This window comes from Rutidosis leptorrhynchoides, chromosome 2 (assembly GCF_046630445.1).
Source record: "Rutidosis leptorrhynchoides isolate AG116_Rl617_1_P2 chromosome 2, CSIRO_AGI_Rlap_v1, whole genome shotgun sequence".
NCBI classification, from domain to species: domain Eukaryota; kingdom Viridiplantae; phylum Streptophyta; class Magnoliopsida; order Asterales; family Asteraceae; genus Rutidosis; species Rutidosis leptorrhynchoides.
In genome coordinates, this window is record NC_092334.1 from 496,221,783 (window position 1) to 496,228,609 (window position 6,827).

The 6,827-nt window shown below is 35.2% G+C and overlaps 1 pseudogene; it reads left to right on the forward strand.

Moving 5' to 3' along the window:
* The first annotated feature begins 339 nt into the window (after window positions 1-339).
* LOC139889476 (senescence-induced receptor-like serine/threonine-protein kinase) lies at window positions 340-6,597 on the forward strand (annotated as a pseudogene).
* The last annotated feature ends 230 nt before the right edge of the window (window positions 6,598-6,827 follow it).

A 6,827-nucleotide genomic window follows, 5' to 3' on the forward strand; every position in this document is an offset into this window, starting at 1 on the left:
TGTTATTGTTTTAGATTGTTTATCTTGATTAATGAATGTAATCTTGGCACTGTTTTGAGCTGATTATGTTGAGTATTATTGAGTTTTTCTATTGTATTCATCATTGTTCATCATATTAGTCATGTTATCACTTTTTATGCTCAAATTGTAAATTGGTTCTTGTTCTTTGATCAAAAGATCCTAGCATGGGATCTAACAGGAGTTCTCTCTTTTTCCGACGACTTTATTCTCCGTCGTTTTCTTCTAGCGAAGATACATTATGCTTGATCTATGTTCTATCAAGTGTCTACCGGATTACTTGTTTTCGGAGATCAACTGGCGACTTTTGATCATCGAAGAATGTTTCAAGGATCGTTTTTCAGTGTTTTGGTTGGTTTACTGGTTTCCGACTCATCTAGACTTTACTCTCTTCATGGTTCCCGGTTAATTTTTATCCTCGGTTGTGTGTGTCAGATTCCTTCACCGGTGGCTGCTTCCCCGCTGTCGCTGCTAAGCCGACTAAGTTTCTACTTCCCTCCTGCTTTTCACGAGTATTAGCTCTTTAGATGGTTGTGGTCTCGGATTTTCAAAGTTGCTTTTGGCATCTACATGTTTCTTGGTCATTATTATTTCGACACGGGAAAAGGTCGGGAAAATCCTTTTCTTGTGTCGAAGACTAAGAAGACGAATAACCCCTGTAAGAAATATTTGTTCCATTTGTTTATCTATACACTAGATTTTAAGAGACCATGCATTGTACGAAAACTTTAAAAAATAGTTTTCGCAATCTTTACAATTTGCACAACATTATTTGTTGTTGATAACAGTTTAATGACGAAACACTTTAGTAGTATATGTATATTTAAAATAAAGAAATGGTAAAAATGAGTTTCGTAAACGCTATGAATCAATAACCTTAGAATATAACAATGAGTTATTGATAGTAGTTAAAAACTAAAATAGTTAAAAACGGAGTGATACAATTTTGTGTCAAGATCTTCAGCAAAGTCGAAGTTCCAAGTCTAGTTCTATTTGTTGTACAAAGTATGGCGATAAGTAAACGGTCTGATATATATTTCAGGAGTTTCCCAACAATTCACTAATTAAAGAAGAATTGTTGAACATATTCATAATCTTAAATAATAATGATGGATAATCTTGATTAATTATGGTCCAGCACTGCACCATTAAGATTTCCTAAAGTTCAGCATTTCTACGCCATAATATATAGTTTTATAATGTTCAATACATAATTTTTTACACCAAGAATGATGTGAACAAAGAAACTGTCAAGCATCTAATTACGAACAATTAACAAAATGAAAAATCGTAGATTTGAAAATTAAGACAGGTTTAAGTAGTTAACTACTGTACTAAATAAACAAAAGAAGGAATCTTTAAAACTAGTATAAGAAGCTGACCCCATTCATAGAAACTTCAACTTGTTTCTTAGTGAAATGAAAATGTATCAAGTTTTTCTTGGTTTAATTCTTTCATCAGTATTTGTTCATGCTCAGAATGATCAATCAGGTACTAACCCATACTTATTACTAAATCATACTACTTATCTAATTACACTAACTATATCAATTATGTAACGATATCTTGAAATCAACATCTCGTTACAGGTTTCATAAGCATAGATTGTGGGATTGAAGGAGGCACAAATTACACCGATAATGTAACAAATATTAACTACGTATCAGACGCTGACTTCATAGACAGTGGTGAAAACCATAATATATTAGATATATACAACTCATACATGTACGACGTTGATACACAGCTTTCGGTCCTCAGAAGTTTTCCTAATAATACCAGAAACTGTTATACTCTTAGACCAACACAAGGAAAGGGTGAACGGTATTTGATAAGGGCACGGTTTATGTATGGGGATTATGACTTCATGGGTCAACTTCCCGAATTTGATGTCTATCTTGGACCTGATTATTAGGATACAGTTAAATTTAATATGTCATCTGTACCAGTAAACATGGAGATCATACATGTTTTATTATCAGAATATATATACATGTTTGTCTTGTTAATACAGGCCGTGGAACACCTTTTATATCTGCCATAGAATTACGCCTTCTGGGGAATACCATGTATAAAGAGACCGATTATGGATCATTATACCTTTTCGCACGGGTAAATTTTGGAACTTCATTTGAGACAGTCAGGTAAGCCTTTTGATTTTATATTTCTCTTCCTTTTTGTTGTAAAAATGAGTTTCGATTTCGGATTTCTGAGAGTCGTGTAATCACTTTCAGATCAAAGTATTTCGATGGTACTATCGAAATCTTCAATCGGATAAAACTCAGAATTTGGAACAATGAATCTGTGTTTTTGTGTGTATGAATTTGAAAACGTACCAGGAAATTAAATAACCAAAATTAGGGTTTATAACTGCCGAATGGCAGTTCAATCTATAACTGCCGAGGCAGTTTCATAACTGCTAAAAAAGGCTCAAAACCGGGCTTTTATTTTGGGTCAAAACGGGGCTCAAAACCGGGCTAAATCGAATTTTAAGACATTTTTAATAAAGCGATTAACTGTACTTGATTCTTAGGTATAACGACGACAAGTATGATCGATTATGGAGTCCATTCTTTTCGAGTAATACTGATTACTTATTCACTTCAGAGATAATAATTTCAACAGACATATTCTCAAATCTTGACCCTCCATATGGGGTCATGAGTACTGCCATCACACCACAATACCCGAATGAATCGTACGCCTTTGGATGGAATCCTGTTAATCCGACTGACGTATTTTTTACGTATATGTACTTCGCGGAAATCGTGTTGTTAAAAAAGAACCAGAAAAGAGAATTCAGTATTTACATGAATGGGAACTTTTCTTTCGGACCGTTATCTCCACTGAATTTCACAACCATGACTATTTATAGCAAAGAACCTTACACTGTTGCACCGACTTATACACTCACGATCAATAAAACTAAGAATTCAACCCTTCCTCCACTCATCAACGCTCTTGAGGTTTATACGTTGTAAAAGCTCCCGCAAATGCAAACGAATGATCAAGATGGTAAGTGTACCATCTTTTTCTTTATTTTTATTTTGAGCAATCGAGCTCAAAGTAAGTTGAAATATAATTAATTTTTTCTGTCTTTGTAACGAATATTAGCGACTGCAATGTGGAGCATAAAGTCAACGTACAGATTAATAAAGAACTGGCAAGGAGATCCATGTGTTCCACAGGATTTTGTTTGGGAAGGTATCGAATGCAGTTACAACACTACCGATTTACCACGGATTGTGTCACTGTAAGTAGAAAATTTCAAGTTGAATATATTCTTTTGCTTTCGCTCGACCACTTTTTTCATATTTTTCTTTTTTTGATATGAAATCAGGAACTTATCTAGCAGTGGATTGAATGGTGGACTAGATCCTGCTTTAGCTAATCTCCCAATGATGCATTCCTTGTAAGTAATAAAATATACAGAAGAAGTAAATAGAGCTATGATATAAAAAACAGTTCACTCCTGTAACCATATCTTCTGTTTTCGCCATTCCTATTTCAGGGATTTGTCAAATAATAATTTTACAGGAACTGTGCCTAATTTTCTCTCTGGACTGAACTTCCTGAAGGTTCTGTAAGTAAATATTCATTCACCTTGAATGCATATTTATAAGGCTAACATCGAAAGAAAAACTAATCTCTCTTTTTTTTTTTTTTTTTTTTTTTTTTTTTTTTTTTTTTTTTTTTAAGGCATACTAATCTTGTTTTATATTGGTAGAAATTTAAAAGGAAACAATTTCGTTGGGCCGATTCCAGCAGGACTCCTAGCAAAGGCAAATAAGGGAACATTGTCACTAAGGTTTGTTTGCTATTAGTTTTGAACACCATGACTTAATATTAAAATGTACTCCGTATTTACTAAATCATCATTTAACGCTTATACCGCAATCAGTTTTGATGGAGATAGTACGGGCGCTCCTGCAAGTTCTTGTGACGGAAATAGTTGTAAAAATAAAAAGGATCAAAATAAAGTCATTGTTCCAGTAATAGCAGCAGTTGCATCATTTGTTGTGATCTTGACTGTGCTCACCGCCATTTGGATGATTAAGAAACAAAACGCTCGTGGTATGTGAATCACAACTATTTAATTATAAGCTTGTGAAATAGCGTAATATTTGACCAAAACGTGTACGTGCACAAAAACAGGTAGGGGGCTGGAAATAAGAAAACAGCAGTACACATACTCAGAGGTACAAAGCATAACAGACAATTTTAGTGTTGTTATTGGAAAAGGAGGATTTGGAACAGTTTACCATGGGCGTATTGATGATATAGCAGAAGTTGCTGTTAAGATGCTTTCTGAATCGTCTCTTCAAGGAGACAAGGAATTTCAGGCTGAGGTAGCTTCCGCTCGATTACAAAATTGACTTAAATCTTATTCAATCGTGAATGAACAGAATTATATAAGTAATAGTTACAACATAGATGAACAGTTTTATGAACTGAAAACTTTGGCATTATTCACACGATTACAACCGCGATAAGAAAATGTGTGAAAAGAATATATATTCATGAAAAACTAAAACTTTCTCGTATTTGCAGGCCTATCTTCTGTTGAGTGTTCATCATAAAAACTTGACTTCGTTAGTTGGGTACTGTAATGAAGGAAGCCACAAGGGAATTATATACGAGTACATGGCTAATGGGAACCTAGAAAACCAACTATTCAGCACATATATCTCATTATTAAAATTTTGTACTTTTTCAATTGGTTCTCAAAACATCAATCTTATCTTTACATATACTAAATTACCTGAGCAGATACAAGTTCAAGTGTGTTGAATTGGGAAGAAAGACTACAAATCGGATGTGATGCGGCACGTGGTCTAGAGTACCTGCATCACGGTTGCAAGCCACCGATAGTCCACAGAGATATCAAGTGTACCAACATCTTATTAAATGAGACGTTTCAGGCAAAACTAGCTGACTTTGGGCTCTCGAAAGCTTTCCCAACAGAAGGCGGTACTCATATTTCAACAGTAGTTGCTGGCACTCCTGGATACCTTGACCCTGAGTGAGTTTTCCTAATCTTTCATACAAAGTAACACATATTAAAGGGATAATAATCAGTGCTGCAAGTATGTGATGATCTCCAATGATGGAGGTCTTAGGTCATTTATACATCAAGAAATAACTAATCTATCTATTAATCAAGTATGATTAACTTCATTAGCCAAACAATCAATGATGCATCATCAGTTAAACCTTTTTATCAACCCTACTCTAAATAACTGATCTATTATTCAAGTGGACCTCCGGCTCTATTTTTGAGTCAACAGCAAGTGTCGATTTATTGGCGTCTTGACTGCCATTTAGAGCCTAAATTCAATTCCAGGCAAGATTTAAAACCCATGGAAATTTGATTCTACCATTTTCATGGCATCTCAATTTTATTTTTAATTTTATTCTACTATTTTTCTTTTATAAAAGTTACCTACTTATTTTTTTTTGAACAGCGATTGAGATCACCCGAGGGGGACTAAACCACCCGTTGCGATCATCTCCCGTTTCGACTATGCCGATACAGCGATAATAACCCCGCCCCCATCGCTGCCCGGGTTGGCCGGAGGTCCACTCAGAAGCAATCTCTTTATTCGTCGAAGAGAGAGAGATGATTTTCTCTACTTTTGAGAGTGTTTTCACTCTGGGTGGAGAAATGACTTGTTTTTATTCTCGGATATTCACTCTGGGTGGAGAAATGACTTGTTTTTATTCTCGGATAGTGGAAGGATTGTCTACATCTCACCTCCCCATACACCACTCATGTGATATTGGGTTTTGTTGTTGTTGTTGTTGTTGTTGTTGTTGTTGTTGTTGTTGTACTATAAATGAAGAGGAACTAACAGGTTAAGACTCATGGGTCATGTTAAAGCAACCCATTTTCACTTAATTAGTCTTGGGTCAAAATGTACTCATTTAACCTGTGGATCACAAGTCTACGTCACCTGTTTTAAATAACCCACTATTCAGATGTTACATCAGCCCACTAATCATAATAGGTCATGGGTCAAAACAGCCCCATTTAACCAACCAACCACCTCTCTTTAGAGGACAATATCCTATTCAGTACAAGATAACTTTGGATACATAATATACCATTACTTAGCCCTTGTCATAAGCTTCATAAACAATTAAAAATTCACTCATATATGAACATTTTCTTGTAGGTACTACACATCCAATAGGTTGACTGAAAAAAGTGACGTGTATAGCTTTGGGGTAGTGCTTCTTGTGCTAATCACAGGCCAACCAGCAATAACGCAATATGAGAATGATAACATACACCTAAGTCGATTAGTTAATTTAAAGCTAGCAGAAGGAGACATGAATAACATTGTCGATCTAAGGTTAATGGGAGATTTTGACATTAATTCAGCATGGAAGGCGGTAGAATTGGCAATGGCTTGTGTTGCTCGCACACCGAGCAGAAGACCAACCATGAATGAAGTGGTGATGGAGTTAAATGATTGTTTAATTACGGAGAGAGATCATTTAGAGACCAAACAAAAGAGTATGACTAGAGTCTCGTCCCTTAATCTCGACAGCGCACATGATCTGTATCCAATTTAGTGAATTATAAACATATTTTGTGGGAGATATATATGTTATATATGTGTTGTATTTTATATGTTTGTTGTCCTTGTTGGTTTTATATGGCGTGTGTATCCGACAAAGAGAGATAAGAGTGCACAAGCTAGCCTAGTTCGGTTTCATTTTGTTGTCTTTTGTCTAAGTGTAAATTAAACCATGTCGCCTACTTGAATCTGTGTGTTCCCATACCTAGTTGTGTTTATGATATA